The 27791-nt window shown below is 39.4% G+C and overlaps 1 long non-coding RNA gene across 3 annotated transcripts; it reads left to right on the forward strand.

The window, feature by feature from the left end:
* Window positions 1-5: 5 nt before the first annotated feature.
* LOC111940623 (uncharacterized) lies at window positions 6-7486 on the forward strand. 3 transcript variants are annotated; one of them, XR_015280408.1, is made up of 4 exons: window positions 6-87; window positions 835-933; window positions 1040-2627; window positions 2727-3113. It is a non-coding gene; the product is annotated as an uncharacterized LOC111940623 (long non-coding RNA). The 3 variants fall into 3 exon arrangements; XR_015280410.1 differs by lacking the exons at window positions 6-87; window positions 2727-3113 and adding an exon at window positions 3653-7486 and having other exon boundaries at window positions 224-933; window positions 1040-1902; XR_015280409.1 differs by lacking the exon at window positions 6-87 and having other exon boundaries at window positions 231-933; window positions 1040-1902.
* Window positions 7487-27791: the final 20305 nt, after the last annotated feature.

Raw genomic sequence — 27791 nt, forward strand, 5'->3', positions numbered from 1 at the left:
CCCCCGCTACCTCCTCCGCGGCACCTGCGGCCGCCGCGACGCGCCCGCACACCGCTCGGCGCGGCTCGGCGGGGCACGGGCGGCGCGGTGAGTGGCGCTGCGGCGGCGCGGAGCGGCGCGGTGCTGCGGGCAGAGCCCCCCGCGCCCCCCCGCCCGGCCCTCCTTCCGCAGGGCGGGGACGGGCACGGTGCGACCCTGCTGCCAGAGCCCGCACCGGGGCGGCGGAGCGCGGCAGTCCCGGCGGCAGAGGGTCGGGGGGCGCGGCGGCGGGGGCCGCTTTGTTTCCCCTGCGTGTCCCCAGCGCCGCTGCCGCCGGCCGCGGGGAGGGGGTCCGGGCGTGCCGAAAGCCGCGCTGCGCCCTGGCTGCCTCCGAAACAGCGTGTCTTCCAGGCGGTGCCCGCCGCTCCATGCTCACACGCTCGCGTGTTTGTGCGGTTTTCCCTCCCTCTGTAGCGGAACTTGATTTAAAAAGAAGCAGGCGCGGCTCTAGAGGAAGAAAAGCACTTCTGCGTAATCCGATCGAGGGATCGTAGTTAATTAGTAATTTTACAGAACGCTTTGCCAAAGTCGTGTAATTGCGAGCTTCGCCTTTTATTTAAGGAGGACAATTGGTAGTTTTGCACCACGTTTGTAGCGTTTTATACATCCAGTTATGTCTCGGTGAAATCTAGATCGAAGAGAAGGGCCGGTAAAATGCAAAGTTGCGTTTATACACGGCACTTAGAATTCGGAATTATGCTTTCTGAAACGTTGTGCTTTTTAAAAAGAAGTAGTATTATAGACTTGCTAGTTTATGGTGGCACTGTGTGCTGTGCTTTTAATACTCTTGCGCAGGTATAAACCTCAGCAAGCATCTCCATCCAAAAATGACGAAAAAGCTGGTTGCTGTTTCTTCCCTTGGGAAATGAAGTCTTGATTATTTAGCCTAATACCGTAAGTCTTTTTCAGTAATATGAATGATTCCTCCAGTGAAGCGAGTATGTTTGATTTTCCGTGTTTCCTCAATGCCATAACATATTTCTTTGTATGTTTTTTGCAGAGTGAAGCTCTTTTTGATTCACATCCAGTTATATCATGGCTACACTAAAGATGAATCATATTACTGCATGAATAACTTTGGAGTGGATTATCTCTTGCAGTTCATGTAATGAATGGCTTTACATGTCATCCAAATGGGCAAAGAGTTGATGTATCAGAGACTTGTTTAAAAAGTCAAGATTTGACTTAATGTAACTGAAATACATCTGGTTTTTATATTTCTCACATGTGTGTAAATATGAAGAGAGCAGTTCTTAGTGTTTGCCTTCCTACAGCCCTTCCACCTCACGGCCTCAGGGGCAAAGACTGCTTTCCCAGCCTGGTATGTAGCATTAGATGCTACACAGCCATGTTCTTGCAAACATAGGCTGCTTCAAGCAAGAAAAGAAATCTTTTGTGTACACGGGGGTTGACTGGGGTCCTCAAGAAGGTGGCTTAGTGTATGTTGAAAACATAATTCTCCTTGCAGATCTTCGACACAACATACTGCCTTCAGTGCTCACTGCTGCATGGTTTGCTGTGCTTTGTTTGAGCTGAACAGCATTTTCATGAATGTCCTGCTGCCATTACAGAAATATTTTATAAGCCATATACTGAGTGCAGCAATACACAAGAAGACTCCAGTCATGCAGAAATACAGAGCTGGACATACCTTGGTGTATCCTAGTAGCTGATGGCCTTACTTGTTTGTCTGTGGAAGACATGGGCTTACTGGAGGGAAAAAAAAAAATTATTCTTTGTGCCCTGCATTATGGCTGCTTCATGAGTGTCTGCACCTGGCTTTGTGATGGGGGTCCAGCTTTCTATCTGGGATGTACCTAGCTCTTTATATACCCCAGGATTTGGACTCCAAAGCAGAACTTGGTATAAAGTAATTTTTACAATTTCAGCTATATTGAAATGCTTAAGTAAATTAGTGCATGAATCTTATAATCCATGGGTTTTGGTGGAATCTCCGTAAAGGGGTCTCAGACAGGAAATTTTCTCCATGCTTCTCCATGGTGCTTCTTCGTACCATCCTTACAGGAACTCTGTTCAAGAAAGGGGCAGGTATGCTGCTGGATGCTATGAGATGGTCTGCAGATGGGAGCCATCTGCACTGGGGTGTCATGTCTTTGCAGCAGCTATAGTCTTTCAAAGGCTTGCATCATGTGGGAGTGGGAAGGTATCTGGGGGGGGTCTGCAGTGTGTATAATGAATAGAGAGTCACTTGTTCATACAGAATATATCTGTACAGGAGAATAGAATAAAATTGTGAGTTCCTGTCTGTTGGAAATACATGCATGTGGGGAAATAGCAGCCCCACTGTGCTAGTGATATTGTAGGAACAAAGCGCCCAGGATGATCTAAGGTTTGGGTAGGGTGCTGAATTTTGTAGGGAATGTGAGCTGGCTCATGTAACTCCTTTGTTCATTTTGTTGGGGTAAACACATTAACATTTGCTTTGTTTCCAGTAGTGATCTGCAGTCTTTGTTTTTTGTGATATGTGTATGAGTTAAACTTCTTCAACTTTTGGGGAAGTCAGGAAGCTGCAGATAGCAGATGGCTAAGAAAGTGCACAGCCTCAGTACAGAGAGGGAGTGTGAAAGGTAGCCTGGCATTGCCACCTATAGCATGTTCCTATAGTCAAGTGGTATATGGTATTAAATATTATTCATAACTGTTTTATTACTGCTAATTATTTTCAGGGAAGTCTCCAAATCTCCACCCAGTTTTCTGGCCATAACTGGTGAATAATCAAGAATTTGATTATATGATGTTCCCTTGAAAAAGCTGGAAAGTACTGCCAAGAAGCTAAGCAAACCACTTTGGCATTGCCTTCACCTTAAAATATGACAAAACAAGAAAAGGCATATTACCTTTCCTTTTGGGAATTGTGGCAGATATTGGCTCCCTGAGACTTTCCAACACCAATTCACTGGTTAATACATTTGGACTTATAACAAATGGATAAGCGATGTCATCCTTTGGTTTGGATTCTTTGGGATAATTAGTTTACTCTGTTGGTTATAGAGTGTAAAGTCAGCTTCAAGAAAAAAATAAAGAGCAAAAAGGACCTTCTGAAGTACATGTAACATGAATGCAGTGTGTTTTGTTCCTTTTTCTTTTTTCCTTAAAGACCACATAGCCTCCATTTCTAAATGAATTCCTGAAGTACTGGGATAACTAATTCAGCCTCAGGTCTTAAATCAGTGTGAATTTTGCCTTTGGCACTTTTGCTGAAGGACATGAAGTGAGGATGTGTCTACAGTATTCAGCTTAATCTAATAAAGAAAAGGAAAGCCTCATGGGTAGAAAAAGCAGCAACTATGTATAATGGGGTAACACCTTGTGTTAGGACCAGTTGCAGAAATATTTTCTTCATTGTATGCTGGCATTAGACATATCTGCTTATGAGATTGCATGCCTGAACTTAGAGTAAATGGAGGAGGTGTGTTCACGGCTGTATTTTGGACATGCAGAGCCAGGATCTCTATTACTGTACAGGGGATGAGAAAGAGCGAATGTATCCTTTGGGAATAATTTAAAATAGGTATGAGCACGAGTCCTGATTCATGTGATTGCGTATCTGTATCTGTGTGTTAAATTGGCCTATTTTTTTTCTTTTTTGAAGGCTTCCCTGCAAACTGGGTGAAGGTTTATACTCTTGCTAAAAAGTCCTGCTCATGTCCGTATTTGTCTGCACAAAAAAGAAGGGGAGCAGAGAAACACATACACAACTTTCCAGTAAAAATGCACCATTCCTGTGTTCTTCAGGATATCTAGGAGTGAATCAGGACTCACAGAAAAGTCCATTTCACCCACCATCATCATCTGAGCTGTAAAAATGGGACAGAACTTAAGTTTCACTGGTGATTTTAATGCACTCTTAATTTTTTTTTAATTGTTAGTGGTACAAGAAATGTTCATCTCAGAAAGGCTAGAAAATACTTATTTCTTTTGTCTGTATTCTTCACGATGGCTGAAACAATGGATACAATTCCCAGTATCAACACTAATTGGAATGTGCTGCTGTTTTCTGTGAGGTCAGGATTCCCTCCTCTGTGCTACAAACTGGTCAGTTTTCTTTGTATGATCACCTATTAATGCGGCTCCCCTCTTTATGAGCATGTGTGATATGGACACAAATACATTTTCCGTAGTGTTGCAGTATTAGAAAACTTCATAATTACAATGTCATGTTAAGAACAGAACCTTGTAGCATTTGATTTGTTTTCAAAACACAAGTTCACCTTTCATTGTTCAGTGTGGAAGCCTGGAAATGAGAGAATTGTATGTAAGTCATGCTTTGAAACCAAAATTTTCTTTATTTTTTTTCTTTTAATTGTGAAAAAAAAGAGCCTCCATTTCTGTCAGATGTGGCATAGACTGTGGCTTCAAAATATATGCTTACCAATTTTGCAGATGTGCACTTTTTATATTTATCTTTAGAAATTAGAAACTCTTTAGAATATCATGCCCTCATGTGACACCAATTCCATATGCTTAGTAATAAACCAAATAGCACTTGATCTTCCTGATACTGCAAGATTTATTATACGTATATTCTGATCAGATTTTCCTGTGAGAAAATCTGCTAGGATGAAAATGTATTAAAATTCCACCAGAAGTGCGTGTTTGTAAAGTTTTCTAGTGGAATAAGAGGAATTTGAAGCTTTTCTTTAATGTACACTGTGAAACAGTCTATATGTTCACCTTTGTGGAAGTACACATCCATGCAGATATGGTAAATCTGACATTTGTGTTCCAAAAAACTCTACAGTGGAGAAGGATATTAATATTTGTTTTCTTCTTTACTAAGGATGAAAAATTATGTGGTGTACGTTAAAAATAAGAAATGTGATTCAGTGGGTTAAAACTTCTGATTGTGGTGTTGTGCCTGTAAAGCATAGAAAACAGGGGAGCAACACATTACTAGTAAGCTTGGAGTGGGTCATGATGCTTTTGCATTATTTTGGGAGTGTTTAGATTTGGAGGATAATGTGAAGACAGAATACAGTGTATTATCCTGAATATAGAAATTCTGGAATATGCTTTTGGTTCATACCAAAGGTAAAAAAATGTTGCAGAAAACCTGTGTGTACCTCCATGTAAGGATAAGCAGCAGAGAACCATGCTGGGGAAATCCTCACTGTTTTGTGCAGATAGACTGTGGGACTTGATGATCAAAAAAAAGAACAAACTAAGGAGAAAGTGCAATATCTGCCCTGGGCTCATCAGTTAATTGGACTTGGATTGTGTTTTCCATGTCCCATAATTCTTGCAAAAATGATTTGCTGTTACATTCTGCATTGCCTACTCACATTTTGAATGCAGTAATCATTTTCATCACTAAGAGTGTTGCAAACTCTTGCAATTTTCATTCATTAGCCCTTCCTCTTCCCCATATGTTTAAGTTTCACAGTCTTTTTTTGGATATTCTTGTTAGGGAAGAGGTGTAATATTCGACAGGCAAATGGTCAAGCTTGTCTCTGCTGAAGGTGGTGTTTGGCAAGAAGTGGTAGACAGATTTATAAACTGAGGAAATGCAATATAACAGCACTCCCTTACATTTTAACTTACATTGAAATTGATCAGTACTGATGCCTTTGCATCTATCTGCAAGATACTTTTGTTCTGCATACTGAAATATCGTTAGATTTTGCTTACAAGGAAATTGCTTCTGTAAAATTAAATGATGCCATGAAATACAGTTTCTGAATCTATTTCAATAGTATAATGTGTATAATAAAATGTGACTGCCTATAGCAGTACAGAGAGTCCAACTTTAATTCTGCAGGTTGAAACTCGGCCTTCTTAGGCCTGGGCCGTCTTAGTACATACACAGGTAGGATAGATATAAGTATAGTCTATCCTTTTAAGGTCAATTGTTTCTTTGTTATAACTGATTTTGAAGGGAAAAGGAGGGTTGCTTGATTATTTTTTGCTTACAATGAGGTATTTACTGTAAAGCTTACCAAGAGTATCCTGATGTCTCATTTCTGCATTACTCAGTTTAATTCTAATTTACACAAAGAACTTCTTTACTCTGTTAGTTTTGTTCCTTTTGCTTCTGAGACAAGATTTGTGTTCAGTGACTGTGCCTGACATTCTTCCCTGTCCTCTCTTGCTCTGTCTTTTCTAAGCTAAACTAGCTAAACTCTTTTATGCTCTTTACTGCTGAGAGACTATCCCTCTAACCATTGTTACTGGGACCATCAGGCCCTCCCCCAGTTTGAACTCACTTTTCCTGGGTTTGACTGAACGGAAAGGTGGTGCTCCAGGGCTCGAGGAGCTGCACAGGGGGACTTTTTCGAGTCTTCTATGCTGACATTAAGCTGACACTGATAATTTTCCTTGATGGAAGTACCCTGACTGATAGATATCCTGTGCTCTCCCTCTGGCTGCATCAGGTGGTGTCATGGTTTCTGGTGTACATATCCACCTACCCTAAGTTTTTATCTTGAGGAGCAAGTGTACCTTGATAATAAAAGGGGAGAAATGGACTTTTCTGCGTGGCCATTCAGAGGCATTTATACAATTTCTCTTATTTAGTTTATATGTCAGTCGTCTGTTAAAGTGTGCTGTCCACCTTCATGTGTCCTTAATTTTGTTAACCTCCTAATTTTTAGATTGCTATGATGATGTTTAATATTGGTGATAATACTATTTGATAAATCCCATGGCTGATCACCTCTAAGTAAACTCCTTTATTTTAAAGTTTTCACCATTATTCCTCATATACCCTTTAAGCTATATATGTTGCTCCATCTGACAACTCTTGTACAAATTGCCAGCATTTGCTGCTTAACTAATAGTTTCCTATGTTCATCTCATTTAGATTCTTCACATGAGTGACATTGATCTAGCTAATTAGTTGAAAAATTCAGATGACTTATTGAAAGAAAGAGTGAAGTTATTTGGGTACAAGCAAACTCTGGTAAATCCCAATGGCTTTCTCCTATTTTCCAAGCACACATGAAGTTTATGAAGTTTTCTATTCTGTATTTGTTCTAAAACTTAGTATATTATTGAAGTTGAGACTGTAGGTGACTGGCTGAGCAGCTGGAGAAACTTATCCTGTTGTCTTCCTTAAATATAAACAATGTTCATTATGTTCTTCCAAAGCACATCTTAGGATAGACACTGTTTTTGCCACTGCAAGATCTTTGGAGTTTCAGCTGTATTCCACTTGTATTGTTTCCTTTTTTTTCCTTTAACCATTTTACACTTGATGACATTGTCATTGTTTTGTTGAAAAGTGAATCAATTATTAATTTAGTTACAGAGTTATACTTAGAGGATCTTTGATCTTAGTATCATATTCAGTATGTGTGCAATGGACTTTCTTTTTTAATTTATTAATACCTTTGATGATCATTTGAAGGAATTGCAAAGTCTTGAACTCTCTAGTTCTCTCAAGATTTTAAAATTTGTTCTTTTACAATAAACAATTTAATTAATTTGATTTAAAGTGAGTTGACTGGTGATCATTCAAATAGTATTTTACCAGCTCTGATGTGGAAAACCTAATCAAAAAACACCCTCAACTACAGTAGTGTTGGTTTATTGGCTAGTAATAGATACATCCATCATTCATGTGCTGAAGTGGCCAGAACTGACAGCAATCAGTAGCACATTCTTCTATGCATGGAAAGTTCAAGTGAAAATACAAAGTTCTGACATTTCTTTCAGCCGTCCTGTCTGGTAGCCCATATCAGACTCCAGTTCTATCCCATTATCATTTCTGTTCCAGATTGATTTTGATATTTTTTTTCCTGAAGACTGTCGCATCATTAGTATGCAAAACCACTGCACAGTCATAACCATTATTTAATTTTGTCCCAATTTTTTAAAATATAGGTAAGTATTTTTTCAAAGCTGTGTTTTTGTGATGGTTGCAATTTTATCATGTCTCCGTTATTCCTTGGAGATCCATTTTATCATGATCTCTGCAGTTAGTTTCTTTGTCAATACAGCATAGCTTGTCCTATTACAAGAAGATAAATCTGATTTGCATATAACAAGTGATTCTTTAGGCTTTTCAACTACAGTTACCTTCTCTGTTTTTTTTTCCTAAGAATATTGCTGTGAAGATACTGAACAGCAGCCCAGGATGTCTAGGTTCAGTTTATGGTTTGGCTTTGTAGGAATATTTTTCAATGTTCTAGTGCAGATTAGTTTCTTAATGCCTCTTTGCCCAGTAAAATGAAGGAAAAAATGTCCCCTGTGTCAGAAGGCACTTCCAGGGGGTATATTTATCAATGCTTGGCAGGGCTCAAGTAATTCAGTAGTAAATACAAGAGAAATAGTGATTGGATGGTTTAAGCCACAGAACAGCAGTTAATACATTTCCAGATTTATTTTTTTTTTTTTCAAAAATGAAAGCTTAGAAAAATTTCAAGACATCAGCCATTTTGTAGAATAGATGCCATCCATGCCTTTCCCGGTAGTTTTTATTATTATTTGAGCTCTTGTCTTATTTTCAGGTAAATACACACCACTATTCAAATTTTAAATTTATATTGATATATGTAAAAGGGAATCATTGTCACCTGGAGAAAAGGCTTTGTTAATAATTTCTATTATGAGATCCTTCTTTCAGACCGATGTTCTCATTACTGTTTATTAATTTAGCAAAAATTTGCTTTCTCTTGTATTTCTTACCATACAGTTGAAGGAAACTACAATATTTTGGGTATTCATTCTGAGAATTCTCAGAGCTTTGCTTCAACACTCCAAGTTTAGGATGTGTGATTTGCCACTTGAAAACAAGGTTGCCTGTGCTTTTTCAGTCTCGTTGTCTCATAAAACACACTATCTTTTCTCAAGGAATAGATTTAAAATAACGAGCCTCTGATTCATAAAGCTATGATTTTCCTGCCATTAGAATGGTGAATTCACTCAATACCCCATATCATAACCATTATGAAAAACAGAGATGATACAAAGCCAGTAATGGATGATGATAGAAAAGTAAGACCACAGAAAAAGACACTGAAAGAACTGTGTTAAATGGAGGACTCGGGAGATTTATAGTTACAGACTATAAATAATTGCAGAGATAATAGTATAAATGAAAGAAGGGAATTACCCACATTCTCAGAAGAAAGAAAGACAAGGTGCAATGGCCTGAAGCTGAAACAGGAAAATCTCAAGTCATAAGAGAATGTTTTTTACAATGAGAGTAATTGTGCAGTGAACTGGGGTGCAGTGGCACTGCAGATGGCTTACTGGGGCCATGAGTGTTCCTGCAAAGTGGAGCTGGACAGATTAGGTGATGCAGATGAGCTTCTCCAGCTGCTAGTTATTTCAAGAGCTTAGGAAAGGCTCAGTTTCTCTGCATCATCTTCATAAATCCTTCTACAGCTGCCAGTCATGTGTGCCAATGGGCTATCATACTGAAATGCATCTTTGCGGCCAGGGTTGTGAACCCCAGTGCCTTCAGTGAGATAAGGGTCTATCTCAGCTCATTTTCTATTGAAATTAAGTATGCTTTCTGCTCTGGTTTTCCCAGCAGGCTCCATGTTTCTCTCACTGTTGCTTAGTCAGTAAGTTCTCATTATCTTTATTGTCCTGCTCAAGTGCACTGCAGTGCTTTATCTATTGTGTAAGCATCAGCAAAAGTGTGCAAGAAAGGTTGAGTGTGACCCTAACCTGTCTCTTCTTCCTATGTATCTCACTCCATTTGTTGCTGTGCTAGTGATACCATCTATTTCTGACTAATTCCAGCAGTTCAATACAGCTGTGGGGCTTATCTAGGCTTTACTTGGGTTATTTGGAGAAAAAAAATGAGAGTGAAGGTCTACTTACATTTGGCTTGGATACAGCGGAATCCAACCTTGTGGAAGGTTGTGTTTTCCAGGGAGGAACAACAAAAAAAAAAATCTTAGGAAAATTCCTGATCCCTTTTCCTCTCCTGTTAAGGAATTAGAAATTCTCGGTCCTCATTAGTGCAAATTGCTGAGAAAAACCAACCCTGTTTTATCTTTGGTGGTTTTGCTAGGTAGTCATTCCTGTGATGGAAAGAAGCAAGAAATGTCATAAACTGGTTGCCAGGCTTTCCACTGATATCAACAACTGGTACTTGATAGTTTGCCCTTGTTCATGGTTGTTACACTGCTCTGAGCAAGTAACAAGCAGTAGGACTACCTGCTTTTAACCTGAAAGTTAGCTCAGAAATGGTGTTAGGCTCCAAATAAGCAGCCCCAGCAAGAAGCTACAGCCTGGGAACATGACTGTTTAACTGCAAAGTGGGGACGTGGATAGGCTTGGTGCTGCATGCTGCTTTTCAACTGGAGCTGGAAGGCCCATCTGCAGGGTTAAGATCAGACCAAGATTCAGCCCTTCATCAGCAGGCTTTAAGTGGCCGAAGGATCTACTCTCTTTCATATTTATTTTCCAGGGAGAGTGTTCTTTGGTACCTCCTGACAGGCTGTGCTTCGCAGATATCAATAATTTAAGCTTTGCGACAGTTCTGTGAAGGAACTCGTGCATATGAGCCTGAGGGACAGCCACAGGACTGGTTCAGCAGGAAGGCAATTGCCATGTTAAGCTGCCCTGATTGTTTATCCACTTCTTGCTGCCTCGCTGCTCCATGGAGTCCTTAGCCCTGTTTTATTTGTTTTCATTTCTCAGTGCAGTTAACTGTCTCAGAAGTTGGTTCTGGACAAGTGGTCCCCAGGAGCAGTGAATCTGAGGGGGAAAGCTTTGGATTTGAAAAAGTGTAAGCACCTAAATCTTCCCAGACATCCTGAGGTTTGTTGAGCAGGGGCATCTCTGTGTTTTGGGGCCAGTTGTCCCCGGATAGTGAAGTGCCAAATGTCTCCTGTGCCAAATGTACGACACTTTCTAACTGAGATTCTAGCTCATGCTTTTTAAAGAAATAATGATAGGAGTATTTTCTATGCAGTTTTAGATGTGCTTTCCTTCATTAGTTCAATTTGAATCCAGATTCTTCAATAGGGTCAACACATACGTGCTTTGTCTTGGCGTACAGATTCTCTATTTGGACCTTAAATAGAAGCATCTTGCTACTCACTCTGAATGCTTAAGACTTTTTATGTAGTAAACTGTAGACCTCTGGTTCGGTCAACATGTCTGGTTTTCTGCCTTCTGCCCCTATGTAGCTGGGGGCCAAAATAATTCTCAGAGCAGCATCTTGCCAAATGCACACCTGTCAGCTGCCTGGTTATAGCTAGCTGCTGTGTTTCTGATTTTAGTATGGTTAAAAATGAAGCAACAAACTTAATTCCCAGGCTCCAGTTTTGGCTAAGGATGTTGTATTATTTAGCTTTGCAGTAACAGCTGGGGAAGTGCTTATATGGTTGCTTAACTAATTAGTTTCACTCTTATTTTTGAAGAGTTTACTAATAGTTCAGTCCACCACTTTAATGAAAAGCATTCATAATATTCATGAATTGAAATGGTCTGTCAGTGTTGCAAACATGTTAGTAAGCAACTGCATATCTGGCTGCATGAAGGTAGCACATAACATTTTGTGTGTAAACTGGGGACAGATCATCCCAAGTGAAGAAGAAACTTCCAGAAGAAAAATGCATGTAAAGATAAAGTTCAGTTGTTCCTTAGAAACCCCAAGTATAATCATGTGAATCATCAGAGAATTGTATTACCACTATGACAGAATTAACTCAAATATACTACTGTTTTATAGCTTTTAAAATTAGTATTTTTAGAATTAATTAATTATCAATAATAATTCATGCTAATTACATAATAAATAAAATCTTAACATCTTCATGGAATTTTTTAAGATTTCCAGTGAGACTTTTTCAGACTCAGAGGTGAGCAAAGGCTGATGTTAGTATTTGCCTTTGTAAACTTTCATCTGGCTAAGTGCAGCTGGTGGTGCGTAGTGCAAGACAGACCTATAGAAAAACTGGGCCAGAACTGCTCCTCCAAAGTCATCTGATCCAACTCCTGCCTCTAGAGAAGGCTGATACTCCTAGGTTGCTCTTGACATGGGAAAAAGCCTTTTTCTGCAACAGCAGGACATTATTGGCTCCTTAGTTTGTTACCTACAGTTTTCCACCTGACTTTTAAGATGCACTAAGCCTTGTAGAGAGGAAGTTAACTGTGCTAAGGATGCAATATCTGTGCTATGTTTTGGACAAGATTGAGAGGCTGTGAGGGTATCTTTGCAAATTCAGATGACATTGTTTTATTCCTGGTTAAACAAGCTAGATGCTTATAGCATGCCTATCTAATGCATGAAGAAATTTTCATAGGCACTTTAGCAGAGGTGAAAACTTCAGTTACAGCTGTTTTGTGTGCCAGAAATAGTCCTGGGATTATGCACAAATTCTTCTGATGAGATGATCTGAATGTGATTTGCAAAAGCTCCTACCAGAATTCAAAAGGATCTGAGTCCTTTGAATAAAATGTTCAGTGTACACACTGCCAACTGGGCTCCTTACTCGTAGCAGTCATGACGCAGGTGGGTGATGAAATCTACCCTTTGCTAGCCAGAGGGCAGGAAGCAGAGAGCAGGATGACAGCCAGCAGCTTGCTCCCTTCCCATGTGCAGCTTGGCCCCCTTCAGCCTCTGACTGGTGAAGGGGAAAGAGCCAGACTCCTCTTAGGCTCGTGTCCCAGTCCTCTGCCGTTTCCAAGGCAAAGTTTTCCATGACACGGTACTTTTGCACTTGCGGATTGCAAGGCAGGAACAGTCAGGTGACATCTGCCCATGTACCAGAGGCCTCTGCAAGCTCTAGACAATTATTTTGAAGTGGTTGATTCATGTGGTAGCAGATAGAGTTCCGTACTGCAATTCCTCTGTGCACCAGGCCACAGGGCAGGGAGCTGGTACAGTATATAAACATCTTGCTTCCCTCTCAGTCCCACCTTTTCCGTTCAGTAGCTCCAACGTGTTCATGCAGAAAGGCGAGTTTTCTGTCATTGAAGCATGAATATCTCAAAAATGTGTTTGCAGGGGTAATGTGGTAAAACAACGTTCATGGCCAAATTCACTTCTCCTTTCTCATTTCTAGAGGTTAACCTCAGACTTCTGATTTGAAAGGTCAGACTAGGTAAGTTTTTATAGAGTTTGCGTCACCAGAAAGATGCCTGAGGTTGTTGTATTCACTGGTAATATCAGAAGTAAAAACTTATTTGAGCACTTACTGATGTAGAATTTATTGTTTCTTTACATTCACATTAGTTAGACAGCTTGACATAAAAAGTATAACATTCTACTTCCACCTAGATTCCTTGATTTGAATAGTTATCAGCAGCAGAATTGCACAGGAGAGCACATGTTACGAGAACAATGCCTCCATTATGACCTACTAACACTGTAATCTAATTTGAGTTTAAAGAAAGACCTACATATTAATATCCTGTACAGTAGGATAGCTGAACGCATTTTTATAATACAGAAACATGGATCTCTGACAGAAAGTCAGAGCATTTGTGTTTCAGGTATTTATGTTTCAGTGTTATTTACTTTGCCATTTTTAACTAGTAAAACATTTCAGTTGAATGAATATTTGTCTCCTTAGATAGGCTTTATTTTATTTATTTAGTTTATTTGTTCATTTTATTTGTTTTGGTTAGTTTGTTTTATTATTTAAATGTTTACAAGTTTGAAAAACATGATGCTGAAAAGACTTTGTTAATTAAGGAGTAATTCCTTATTTGCAACCAAATTTGTGTCTTGAAATACTGAGGACACAAAGGAGCCTTAATTTTCTCATGATGGCCTAGATTAAGGATGATGTTGTAACTGCAGTGATCGTTCATGGCCTGTATCAGAAGCTCAGAAGCTGGTAGGCTCTAATGTATTTCCCATCAGGGCAGGCATGGGAGTTGGGATGCTCTGTTACCTTAGCTTTACAGGCTGAGGGAGCCCAAAGCACAAGAGATTCAATAATTCCGAATGTTGTGGCAGGACCTCTGTGACAGTGCAAAGAATTTGGGTAGCAGTAGTTTCTGTCCTTTCTGAGTGGTACAGGTGGAGCCCTGTAAAGAGCATGTTCCCATATGGACTAGATTAGCTGCATTGCATATTGAAAACATGGCCACAAGCTATCTTTTCTAATTCAGGATGCTGCACTGGCGTAATGTGTAACAAAGGTACCTTAGCAGGAATTTCTTACCATCAAATGCAGCTAAACTGCAAATCTTGCAAGAATGTTTCTATTTGCATGTAAGCCGAGCTCTTGCCCTCCTTGGAGGTGATGGAAATCCCTTCATTTATCCAGTGAGGTCTTCACTGTGCTCAGATTTCCCTCTGTTCCTGTCGAAGGCATCTCCCAGAGGCATATTTAAGTGAGTCAGGTAAAGATACCCCTTAGGTAAAGATACCTAAGGGGAGTTCGAAGTATCAAGTTTAGCTTGCTTGTTTTAACTCTCACTACAAGCACTTATGTTCCTGGGTCACGTAGGCAGTTAAAAAACACTCCTTGGTCATTCTTATGCAAATTTGAATTCTGGTTCTCGAGCCAGATCTCAGTTATGTGTGTATATATATATATATATATATATGTGGCAGGTGGTGCTTGCTCCCATTCCCAGAGGGGAAAAATATTGATTGTATATTTTTTGCTATTAGATTTTTGAGTAACTGAGCTGTTTTCTTCAGTGCAGGCAAACTGTATTAAGCCATCAAATATAGTAGCTTTATTAAATAATTAGAAAATTTCTGCTTTCATTGTGCTAGTTGTTATGCTTGAATACATGTTTTTTGGTGCAAATAGTTTTTCCAGCTGTTTAATAACACATAAATGGTACCTTTTTTAATAGAAGTTTTCATAGTATCAAGCTTGTGAATCATGCTTCCTAATTTCAATTTAAATAGGGTATTATGAATACCAAGATGGCTGCAAGATACATAATGGCAAATAATACAGGCAGTTTCTAAAAAGATGCAAGCAAATGCTTGCTACCAAGTATGTGGGAAATTAAATAAGTCCTAACTGGCCTTTCTTAACGTCAGATAGCTGTTATACAGTAAAGGCACAGAATTATGTCATAACTTAGTCAGGTAAAAAATCTCTGAATTTCTTTTTGAGATATTACATATGTTAGTTGTACAAGCTTACTTCTCAAAGGAAATTACAACATTCATCCAGCATGCAGATATTTGCCAGACACACCTAAGTTGTTAGAATAGCTGCCTAACATACATGGTGTACCTATTCCCCACTTGAAATACCACATTTTGATTTCTGCCTCACTTGCACAATAGTAGGCCTATTTCTCCTTTCCATTCCTGTTCTGACTTTTAGACTACTTGTTCCTGCTGGAAGTACTCTCTAACATTTAATTACAGCTGCCATTTTCTGCTCTATACTTTGTATAGTCTATTATTCTTATGCATAGACAGAGAATAGTCTTGCTTTTCAGTTTCTTTTTCTACATTTATTTTGTGTTCTGTTTGCATAACCTTACATGTTTTCAGATATATGGAGCTTTAGGTATCCAGCTTTGTCAACAAGTCTTAGAGAGGAGAGAAAAACGGGGGGGGGTGGGTGGGGTGGGGTGGGGGGTGGGTGTGTGAAAGAGCTAAGTTCCAGTTGTATTAATAAAATAATGCAAGAAATAAAAATACTTGCTTTTGTATCAGTGGTGGTGTGGTAGATAATTGCAATATCCCTGCTGAAGTGTGCAGTAAGAACTGGGTAAAACCAATGTTAAAAAACATATTAGTCTTTATTTATGTTGAACTCTAATTGAAGTAATGTGAACTAAAACACCCATGAACTGTATTCCATGGTCATAATTTGTATAAGTTTATTGATTTCTTAAAAAAAAAAAAGCTTAGCTGAACATGACTTTCATAATTAATGGTTTCTTGAAAAAAAATATGGCCAAATTTTAGGTTTGTGAGACATAGCAGTTACAAACTGGAAGATACATCATGGTGCCCTGAATGTGCTGCAGAACAATGGTAATTACAAGAATATTCCTCAAACCACATGGAAATGGGTGGTCCCTGAAGCAAGGAACAGTCAAATCTAGCCTATGATTTATTAGGAGTAAACAATGCCAGAAGATGACTGGATAGCTTGTATAATGCAGAAGGTTCCCATTCCCCAGAAGGGAAGGTTAGGTGAAATACATGGCATGTATGTTGAAATCTAGAATAGAGACTTTGCAGACACTGAGATCTTGTGGAGAGAAGCTGTAGCCTGCAGTCTGATGACACTGTGAATATGCATCCATGGTTGGCTGAGTTCATGCACGAATGCCCTCTGCATGTGCGCTCAGCTTCCTGGACACCAGCCAGCTCCAGTTTAAAAGCATGTTTGTGAAGCCCAGCCCAGATCATGCAGGCTCTGCATATAGCTTATTAGCCTGGGCGAAGTGTCACCCTAGCAAGGTCACAAGGGTTTTCAGTTTGGCGCTGGCTAGAGGCCCATTAGATTGGTGTGCCGGCAAAGGGAGCTCCTGTGTACTTTTTGTAGCTCATTTATCCACATCCCATAAGAGCTTACCAGGATAAGCAGTAACACAGAGGTTAAGAAGAATGAATAGAATGCTCTGAAGTTCTTTTGAACAAAACTATTTTTATTAATCAATCTTGTATATTACTTGTAGACTGGGTCATTCATATGCTTTTAGAAGCCATGGAAATGAAGGCTTTTACTTAAAAGGCAGGCTTGCACGCACTTAAAGTACTGCTATGCCAGCCTTTTCCTGTGTAGGGCTTGCAAGCACACCTGACCTGCAGGGTGGCTTTACCCACCTGCAACTCACTGGCTGCTTAGTCAGTGCAGTGCAGGCTGCCCCTGCAGACATCACTGAGACTGCTGCTGTGCCTGACTGCTCCTCCCCACGGCTTTCTGTTCCAAGGATGGGTTTTGTGCAGTCATAGAGGACTGGGCTGGTGGACCACCTGGCTAAGCCCCATGTCATTTCCCTGTTGCTGGCATTCAGCTGAGCAGCTTCCAAGTTCCAGCCCCTCTGCGTGGCCACATGTGTGATGGCACAGGCACGAGAGGAAAAGTGGCTGTGGGCAGGGAGAAGCGGGTGAAACCACTCATTCTAGTGCAGCACCAATTTTCACTGTCCTGTCTGGACAGCTGTCCCTGCCTACCACTGCAGGAGTATATAACATCAAATTACACCCCTCATGAGGCACATCATTGCCCAGGTGCTGTGGGCACTGCTTCTGAGTTCCAGTCTGGCTTGCAGTGGATCCAAGCACTGATTTGCAAGAAATAGGAATGACTGGAATCTAGGCTTAATTTTCACTACAATTTATCCTGACAATATCTGTGTGGTGGTGTTTTGTTTTGTTTTTTTCCCTTGTATAAATACTTAGTTTTATAAAATGATGTGTTGGGGGCTCTTTGCCTGGTGTTACCTTTTCTTAAGTCTTGAAAGCTGTATTAGGCCCATCATAGGAACTGAACTTTGACTATGGGGTCATTGAGAGTGAAATCTTTTGTGGGGAAATGACCTTGATATTTCCCAGATGTAGTAGCAGGAAAGGTTTGGGTTTTTTTCAGATCATCTTAAAAAAATTAAAAAGTGGATTGTATCAGAGAATAAACTTTTAAGATTATTACATTAAACATATTTTTGCAGAAGAGAGTAGAAGGCTCACTAATGGGAAGCAGCTCCACATTTTGCTGCTCTGATGTGTCATCAGTGCCTTTTGTGAAAGTCTTAGGCTTTGACAAATACACATTGGTGGAAGTTGAAGATGAGGAAGTATAAAATAATTTGATTGTATTTTGATGGATGATCTATCAAAAGCAGGCACAGCCTTAATGACAAACTGTGATTGTGGTATCTTAGTAGCTGGGAAATAAAGTTTATTCTCTAGTGTAAAATAATATGCTGAACATATTATGACCAGCATTTTAGGCACTGTGTGTGGTTACTGTCACAGTTATGCTGTGGAATAGTATTTAGTTCTTCAGTAAGAAGTATCCCTTGAGGAACGGAAGTGAAGCAAGACTAGAATTCACATCATTTTAAGTTACACATTTTTCTATAAATAGAGTGCCTATTAAAATGAAAAAATAGAGCACCTATTGAATCTGCCATGGATTTCAGTGGGAGCTGAAGTGGGTCATAGGTCTGCATAGAAACTCAAAAAAATAATGAAATGTTATGCACGGAAGTGCCTTCACCATGCCCCAGATTCTTTTTCAGGTTTTGTACTGTTCTTGTTCCACATAGATTTGAGTTCCTGCAGTGACTCTTGATCTGCTAGTGTTCGTATTTATAACGTGTTTCAACAAAAAGATATGATTAGCCTTGTGTTCTGGATATTGGTATGTCTCTGGGGGTGACTTTTTTCAGTTCTAATTATTTATGTCTTACCCACAAGCATAGAAGTTGCATAGTAACCAACCTGACTGACAAGAAGGTTGCCTTATATCACCGTGACATAGTGAAGGTGACAAGGGACACACCTGAGTTCTGTCAAATTCTGTTTACAACTTTTGAATTACCAAGGTTCTTTATGTTGCCAGTGTGGTGTAGGAGTGCCAAGAAGAGACGGAGGACTTGTGCCTGCACCTGCATCAGTGGAGGAGAAATAGGATTAGCAGCTGACCACAATTACTAAGGTACTGAATAAACAAAGAGTGAGATGGTGACACACACCAACACTTTCCATAATTTTTCATGGGTTACACTGTGCTAGAGATATCTTTTACAAAGCAAAACTTGATGTCCAGTTTTGTATGGAGTGTGGTTTTGCTGCTCACTTAGGTGACTTTTTGTCATTACATCTGGATCAATGAACCATCCATAAATATTCTGTGTTGCAACCAGAAGCATGGATTCTGTTTCTTGTACACACAAGCCACAAGCAAAATCAAATGGATTAAGGGCTGAAACAGTGACATATTCTCCACTATCTAAGGATGTTCCATTTTGGTTAAGATTATTAGAATTCCTGAAAGTCTGTTGTAAAATATGAAAATACTCTCACTTCAATATAATTTTTTTAAATTTACACAGTACTGGTGATGACATATAGATGTGACTGCTTATGTGGCAACTTAGGTGAAAAGGTCTATTTATAATCATGCCTAAATATGCCTAAAATTTCACTTTGCCAAAAGGCCTCAAGAGAAAAATCAGTATTTCTGAAATATTGCCTAGGTTATACTATTGTAAACATAAAGACAACAGCAACATTAAATACATTCAATACTACCTTCAAAGTGTAAGATTATATGGCTTGGCATTGCAAATCAGGTTATTGATTCCAATCATCATCAGTTATGATAGCTATTACAGTTTTAAAAGACAGCTGTTCTTGTCTGCATCTAACCAACTGTGCAACAAGACTACATCACAGAGCAAATTCCTTCCATGAGTGATCAAACTGCTTATGCCAGTGAAATGAGGTTTCACTGTCCTTATCTTGCTTCTTGTGTGAACAATTGGAAGTTCTCAATTTTCTTTTATTTCTACTCAATAGCAGAAACATGCTGACGTGAAATATGTTGGTAGGAGAAAAATAAATGTAAAGCAACCTATCTTGAATGCTGTTGTATCTAGATCCGAACGTAAACCTATGACAAATATATGGAGTCTATTTCAGTCATACCTGATGTCACTGGCAGAATTTTAGCGATTTGTGAAATCTCCCACCCAGATCCTGAGCTTTAGGCTGTATTCAACAGAGGAGCCTGGAGGCTTACAGGCCACTGACCCTCTCATCAACCTCTGAAACCATTCGTGAGCACAAAAATATGAAATACTCTCTCATTCAGATTTTTCAGTTCACAATGTGTTTCCTTTGCTGCAGTCAGTTTCCTAGTGATTCTTAATAGCTCAGAAGCTGTGGATATTTTAGCAATGCTCATTCATAGGCCAGTTGTACCAGACATTCCAGTTGGTTTCTCTAACCACAGAAATGGGGTAGACTAGGTGAAAATGTGGAAAAGTAATGATGGAAACAAGTCAAAGGAAGCTCTCCTTTCTGTTTGAAGATACCGTGTGCTACCTGCTTGGCAATGTGTAGCCTGTTATTTAATGGCTTTGCTTAATTAAACTCTGAAATCTCCTGTATCCCATTTTTCAATTCTCTGTAATTTTTAATTTTGCTAAGCTCTGACAAGTGGCATTTTGCAGAGTTCACTGCAATGTAGGTTTTCTCTTCACCCACAGAAGATCTAGTTTGTGTCCTCATGGCAGTTACATAACTTCTGTTGATCTAGGAACACAATACACTGAGTGTATTGTCTTACAGTGTCAAAGCTTTCTCTCTAAGCCACCCCTTCACCTCCTGAAGTCAGTGGGCAGGGAATGGGCAAGAGGTTGGGAGGGCACCACCTGGGACAGCAGATGCAAGCTGATTGCAGGGATGTTCTGTTGTACCATATGGCATCATGGTTAGCAATAGTAGCTGAGGGAAAAGAGGAGGATGCAAGGGACACTTCCACTCATGACATTTGTCATCCCAAACAATCATTACAGGTACTAAGCCCCTGCACTGGACATGTGCCTGGTAATGGGAAGTAGCGACTAAATTCCTTTTCTTGCTTTGCTTCCAGAAGCAGCTTTTGCTTTTCTTACTTAATTGACTTTGTCTCAACCCAGGTGCTTTTTCAACTTCTTTTTGTCCTCTCTCCTGCTGAGGGTGGGGGTCTGAGAGAGCAATTCTAGCTCTTGCCAGTGCACCATCATCTTACCTACAACTGTACTTTAAAATGAGACCAACATAACCAGTCTCAATAAACAGGTTTGGCACGCTTCATTATACAAGATCATATTCCTGATGTAGGTTCTCAGGCATTAAGGTTACTTTTATTCACACACAAAATCATTACATGACTAGGTTTTTTCCAGTGTTAAACCCATCTGCATAGCCTGCATTTACAAAGAAATGTTACTTTTTCAACAGAGAGTGATCTGCGGTTTGCAAAATAAAAGATTAAGGATTTGATGTATGTTTAAGACAGTATCATTGTCCAGGCATTCCACAGATCATGTCTTCACATGGATTCAAAGACCCAGGAGCTGTTAATACGTTTGATAGTTGGTTGCTCACTCTACGAGTAGAAGAGATTTTGTCAGTGTGAAACTTAGCTTCAGATGATATTTCCTGCAAAGGGAACTGTGAAATGATGGCATTTCCTATAGGGAACTGTGAAAGTCCACAAGAAGGGAATGGGGAACCATACAGAAGGAAAAATTAATTTGATGTAAGAATGGTTTCTCTAATTTGTTGCAGGGAGGACAATGCACAAGAAAGTGAGGTAAAATATTGGTGAATGTTATGAATAAATGTAACTCTCCAGACAGCCCTGTCTTTGACAGTACAGTCCTGATTCTCTCAACCATATAAAATTACAATTAGTCATGTCCCAAACTCAGCACAGCTTACTGAATAGGCTGTTTATATAAGATCCCTGTAGCTGACTTAGGAGTCATGGCATGGGAAATGAATGCTAGTATAAAAAAAATCAAAAATATTTTCCTATAACAAGTTGTATCACTGTTTAAATCTTGGGGTCAAAACCTGCTCTATAAAGATGAAAGAGTCATGTGCTGTTTCAAGCTACAACCTGAAGGATTTCTGCAGGTGAACGTGGTGTTTGTGCACACTGCACAAAAGCTACGGTATCCACTACATGATGCAGCAGGAAATCCTAACCCCACAGGAAGCCTTGGCATGCATTTGACAGAATCATAACTTTATTAATCACTATGGCTAGCAGAAACTGATGAAGCAAGGGAGTGTGATGACTTTGAGATCAGCTGACAGGGTATGAGCACACATCTTTTTGCAGGATGCCACAGACAGATACACAGTGGTTTCTTGCAAAAATGACAGCAAGAAGCCTCCTGATTTAGGATGAACAGGTGGTAAGACTTTGTAGTTCAATGTTTGTGAGCCTCCAAATTGGAGCATGAAACCTTTGCCTGTAAAAGGCACATTTTGGAACATTTTCCCAGAGCTTATTAAGTATCAGAGCTGGGTATTTAGCTGGAAACAGACTTCTTGCTTAGAAGCATTCTTTGACATTTCCTGGGGAAATTTGTGATGAGAACATTTAAAAACCAAAGCATTCAAGCGAGTTGCTTAACTTTTTTCCTGACTGAATGCGTAATTGAAGCATGCAAAGCCATGCTCCTGTCTACAGTCACGAATCTTCCTGTTCTGCTTTTATGGAACACCTTACACTGGGTACTGTGTGCAGCAATAGAGCTGATGTGTGTTATGATAATACAAATGGTAAATACAGGAATAATCAGCAGCAGATGGGATTTTCACACAGCTTTTGCTGAGGAGTCTGTAGGAACATCACCCCAGTGCAGCCCCCCACACAACAAGGGACAGGGGAGCAGTCAGGATGATTCTTATAATTGAAATTTAACTATATGTTGTTTCAATTAATTGTTCCAATTAGACTCTTTTCAGTTACGCCTTTTTGTAACAATGTCATCTGGGATGCTGTGAGAAATTGAAAATGCCCTAATGGTCAGAATGCTCATCAATTAAAGAACTTTCTAATTAGCTCCCTGAGAAGAATTTATTGTAAGAATGAAAAATTTTATAGGTGGAATGGGTGAGAAGTTGTTTTCATTACAAGACAAATTTTCCTCTCAGCAATAACATTATTTCTCTTGCCAAAAATAATTTTTAAAAAACCCTCAATAGAAAAACAAAGAGACAGCTGGTTTGTTTCTGTGCAGCAAAGACTTGGACTTGTGAGCTATATTTCACAATAGTTTAGTAACAATCAATACAACAGCTCTAAATCTCTGTTTAAGACAAAAAAAATAAAAAATCCGAAATAATCATGCACATTCATACTACCACAGCTACTTTTCATGAAGTCAGATCAAGAGGTACTCTATCAAATTTTTTGTCAGTGAGACATTTTCTGACAAATACTGCTTAAAAATGGACAAGTTCTGTATTGATTAAAATATTTTTAAATTTATATATATTTTTTAATGGAAAAATGAACTCAAAGATGCAGTTTCAAAAGTTCATTTTCTTTTCCCCCAGTTTTTCTTTGTACAGTAGTTCACACAGTACTGGGAGCAGTTGCTAGTGGTTGTTTCCCCTGAGGCTGTAAATGTAAAAGGACAGAAAGCTCTGCCTTAAAGCATGGCCCAACAGATGCTTTCTGCCACAGCCTGTAACCATCTCCATATCCAGGTGTATCATACTGCCTTGATGTGCTGAGATTCAAGGAGAACAGTTTTTCAAATAGAATTCTAAATATGGCACACATCTCACACCTTAATCCAGACCTCCAAAGCATGAACACTAAACAAAAGCCTTCAATTTGAGAGTTTATCCACAAATAGAGCTATCTGTGACTTTGTCTAGGGTTAATCTGTGTGTAAGTACAGCTTGTGAATGATTGAATCTTCTGACTTTCAGATGGGAGGGCTGCCCAGGAAGCTGTGGGGTTTTTTCTGTTTATCCTCCTTTAGGAATGCTGAGACAGCACTCCAGAGATATTTAGTTAAGGTGTTGCTTCAGCTCAAAATTTCCAAAGAAATTTTGTCACATAGAATTGACAGAAAATAGGGAAATGTGCTATCTTATCTGTCTGCTTTATTATGTAGTATGAACAGATGGCACCTTTATCAGCTGTTTCCATGGTCATTAAAAATATTTCAGCAACAGGACTTAATGCAGGTTCTTACTCCTGCTCAGTAAGACCTCATTCTGGTCTCAGCGCAAGAGAATCACTTACCTGTAATCACTACAGATTTGTGCACTGGATTTATTTCTCTATCTCTATATGTGTATATAGGCATATATATATATATATATATATATAGATGGATGGATGGATGGATGGATGGATGGATGGATGGATGGATGCACACACACACTTACATATATATACTCTTTAGTTAAATTATAAACCAGCTTCCCATTGCAGTCTCTGCTTATGATTTCCATGTCAAAAATCTGTGATTAACCAGAATGCTAATTTAAATGAGGCTCAAAATTTCTCCATCCTAAGCCTTGTTTATCGAAGTTTGCTGATACTTTTGGAACACCTTAGTGGGAGTAAGTTAACCACCACCTGAAATAGTCCAGTTTTGCATCTGCCAAATTAATGATTTTTGCCACAGCATTTAAGTGGCATAAATTTAGTTGTTTTGCAGGTCTCTCTACTGACAATATGATTCATTTAATAACTAACCTCTAACATTGACACACTGGGAGCTGTAAGATCAGCTTTTCATAGATTATCTACAAAATAAAATACTTTTATAGGAAACTCCTGACATGTCTTCTTCAAACACTGATGTCTTCTTATTCATTCACGTGAAAAGAACTGAGCAGAAGAACCATAGAAGGAAATAAACCTAAAAGGCTCAGGAGCTGTAATTTCCTCCAGGTTGTGTCACGCTGGTGAACAGATTTATGTAACCAACAGTGATTTACACAGATATGTACCCCTTTTACATTTCTTATGATTTACGCCACATTGATGTTCTTGGAGGAGCAAGGAGGAGCATTAGATCTGAGCAAAGCAGTGTTTGGCAAATGATAAACTATGGCATCTCAAAAGACAGTCATGCATTTCTCTGTTTACAGAGTATTCCTGGAGTGACAGTACAATGGCCCTGTCCTTAAGCAGTGTGCAAGTTCACAATGGTCTCAACTACCAGACCATACATTCCTGCTGCCTCTTTTGTGCTGGCATTAGCAGCTACCATGGCTGTGTTGTGAAAATGAAGCTTTTCTTTTTTTAGTGGGAATAATGTTATGTAACATAAATGAGCATTCCACACCCACCACTAGTGGGATGGTGAGGGAAAAAAAGAAGTGTCTGTCAGTACTGTGAGCCCATATTTACAGTCTCTTTCATCCTTGTTCTGAATGGGAAAGGACGACCAGCCAAAAGTAAATCAGTCAGAAAGGTACATAAATGGCCTAAGGTTATTAGGGCATGCTGTTGCTCTCTGCTTCTCTATTTCCAACCACTTCTCCATTGGGTTGCCAGTGATTCGTGTGTTTTCTGACAACACTTCCCAAGTGTCCTTATCCGTGTTCATTCTCTGCATATCAGCTCTTCTTTTTCTTAACATCCAGCTCCTTAAATTCCTGCTCTGTCTGTATCTTCCATTTCTAGCTGATTCTACTGCATATAACAGGATTGTAGAGACACCCTTTTCAGAGGAGAAGGAACTTCACCGTTTGCTTTTGTCAGTCAGCATGCCCTGGTAAAAAGTTTTGGGTACCATGCAATACTGGACTTCAAAAACTTTAGTGTACTGGGTTTTGCAGATGGATGACTAGACTGTGTGGTGATTGTAAAAAGAAAGAAGAAGGATTACATCCTTCACTGTAATTAATTGTGGCAGTAAGCTTCAGAGTACTGTTTCTAGGTACTTAGTATATTTATTTATATTGGGGTAATTTTTATTTTTTACTTTTATAAATACTAAAATCCTCTACCTTGTATGTGGAGAGGATTATGAGTTACAAAACAAGGTGTCTCTCAAAATAAATTTGGTTTGTGCTAAACTCAGAGATACTCCCACTGGGCTGTTTTCAATGAATTGGGAAGTGCCTGCAGGAGCTGAGCAGGACATGCCAAGCAGGCTATGTTCTGGTTCAAACATCCATTAACTGAGATATTAAACACCCTTTACAGACAACCCTTAGAGATGACAGCATCTTGGCACCATCCGTTTAGACTAATTATGTAACTGTATATGCACTCTTGAAGGGGTTTTCTACAGGTTTCTTGTGGAAGAGCTCTTGTTCAAAAGAGACTGCATGAGCAAACACACTCTTTATTCATCCATTGATGGGGCATTTTTTTGTGCGATTCCAGAAATCAGTGTGTGAAAGATTATAAAATTCATCAAGTGATGGTAATGTACTTTAGCAGCCACTAATGTCTGAATGGGAACCATAAGCCAAGACTAAAAACATATTATTTACCCAATAGTCTCCTGATATTCAGCATTACAATGTGTCTAACACTGTATTACCAGTCTCAGCTTAAAAAAAGGAGAGGAGTTGACTTCTCCACTTCTTCATCCGAAGCACAACTTTTGACAAATCCCCGTCTCTTGACTCAAACTTTGCCTATCTAACATCAACTCTTGTTGCTATTATTATTACTGCCACAAGCACCAAGATCATCATCACTGATAAACAAAACTCCATCATGTACATGGGCTATTTATGGCTATTTTCACAAGGACTTGGAGACAGATGTTACGTGCAGTGTGCTGCAGACTTTATCTAAAATTACTGTTTCAAATGTCCTTTTTTTGTGGACCACTTACGAAGGATGCCAATGGCTGCAGAAAAAAAATCAAAGACTACCCTCTCTGTTTTGTAGGAGGGGTATCTGGATAGGCACTGGAGACTCTGAAAAGCAGTAGCCAAGTGTAAGCCTGTAAGGAAATGGTGCTAATAACACACATCACTTTCAGCACTGTAGAAAAGTGTGACATAAGATACAGCCTGTGTGTTTCTGAGTGGGGTAAGCTATAAAACAATACTGTCTTCAGGCAACTCCAAACTACTCACTCCTAGGTTCTCAGACCAGTTCAAGGGCTTCCTTGACCTGAGATGAGAGGAAACTCCAAGATCAGGAGAGCAACCATTGCTCTCATGTTTAACAGCTCCTAATGAGCTCTCAAAGAAAAGCAGAGAGCTAACAACAGAGTTGAAAACTGGTGTAAAACAAACATCTTTGGCTTTACTGTAATCTTCACTGAGTCTTTGAAATATGGATTACAGAGTCTGTCTCTCACTGTACTTATTTAACTAAAATCATCACACATTCCTCAGTTCTAGTCATGGTGGTATGGAATTGGCCAGGAACTGATTATAAAAATATCTTTCTCTTTTGACTATAAAATTTTCATCTTCTAAGATGATGAGTTTCAAGCCTTCAGTGTTAGGATTATTAACAAATTATTAACTTCTGGGAAGATTATTTAAAGTGTGTAGTGGAAAAGGACAATTCCAAGACCAAAACTGAACAGGCCTGCAGCCAAATGATGTAGCATTATCAGGAAAGGACACAAGAATGCATGTGAATGATACAGAGCTGGAAGATGATGCTATTGAAAGTGAAAAAGCATTAGGGTTCCTCTAAACTTTTCCAAGAGCTAAGGATAACTCCACCAGCATTCTAGGTGGAGGAGTAAAGCAAGAGGGCATTTATACTGCTTCTCCTGGGTATGCCAAGCAAATCACAGCTGCATATGGGTTTTTTCTGCTAAAGAAAACACGACAGGTCACAACAGCTGAGCTACAGATTAACAGATTAGAGTACTTGAGAGGAAAGTAAGACAGCAATTAAATTTATTTAAATGCTTTGAAAAGACACCTTGCATCTTCAGATCTTCATCTGGGACACTTTTGATGTGATATACAATCTGTTTTGTGATGGGCCAGTCTGTTAAAGTAGTCACAGACAATGAGCAGTGCTAGTGTGAGCCAAAGTGTAGCTACTTGGTTTCCATTTTGTAAGGTTTACATTACATAGGTAGCATGTAATGTAATTCTAACTGATAGGAAAAATTAAATTTGTAATTAATTAAGCACTTCTCTGGAACAAATGGACTTCTGGCTATTCCCAAAACATATGGTACAAATTAGTGCTGATCAAGTCATAGTGTCTGCATTTACCTCATGTACTGTAACTTCCAATCAATCAGGGCATGGCTCAGTGCCCACACTGAGTGGGTGTCCACAGCTTTTCCTGATAGCTATCTTCAGTGGATATCCAGAAAGCTGCTGAGAATGCTGTCAAGAGTGACTGATGAACATTACTAGATTCTTGCACTTTTAGGGACTTTGTGTTCAATTCTCTAGCTACAGACCTTAAGGA

The sequence above is a fragment of the Cyanistes caeruleus genome, chromosome Z, assembly GCF_971803275.1.
Source record: "Cyanistes caeruleus chromosome Z, bCyaCae1.hap1.1, whole genome shotgun sequence".
Classification (NCBI taxonomy): Eukaryota; Metazoa; Chordata; class Aves; order Passeriformes; family Paridae; genus Cyanistes; species Cyanistes caeruleus.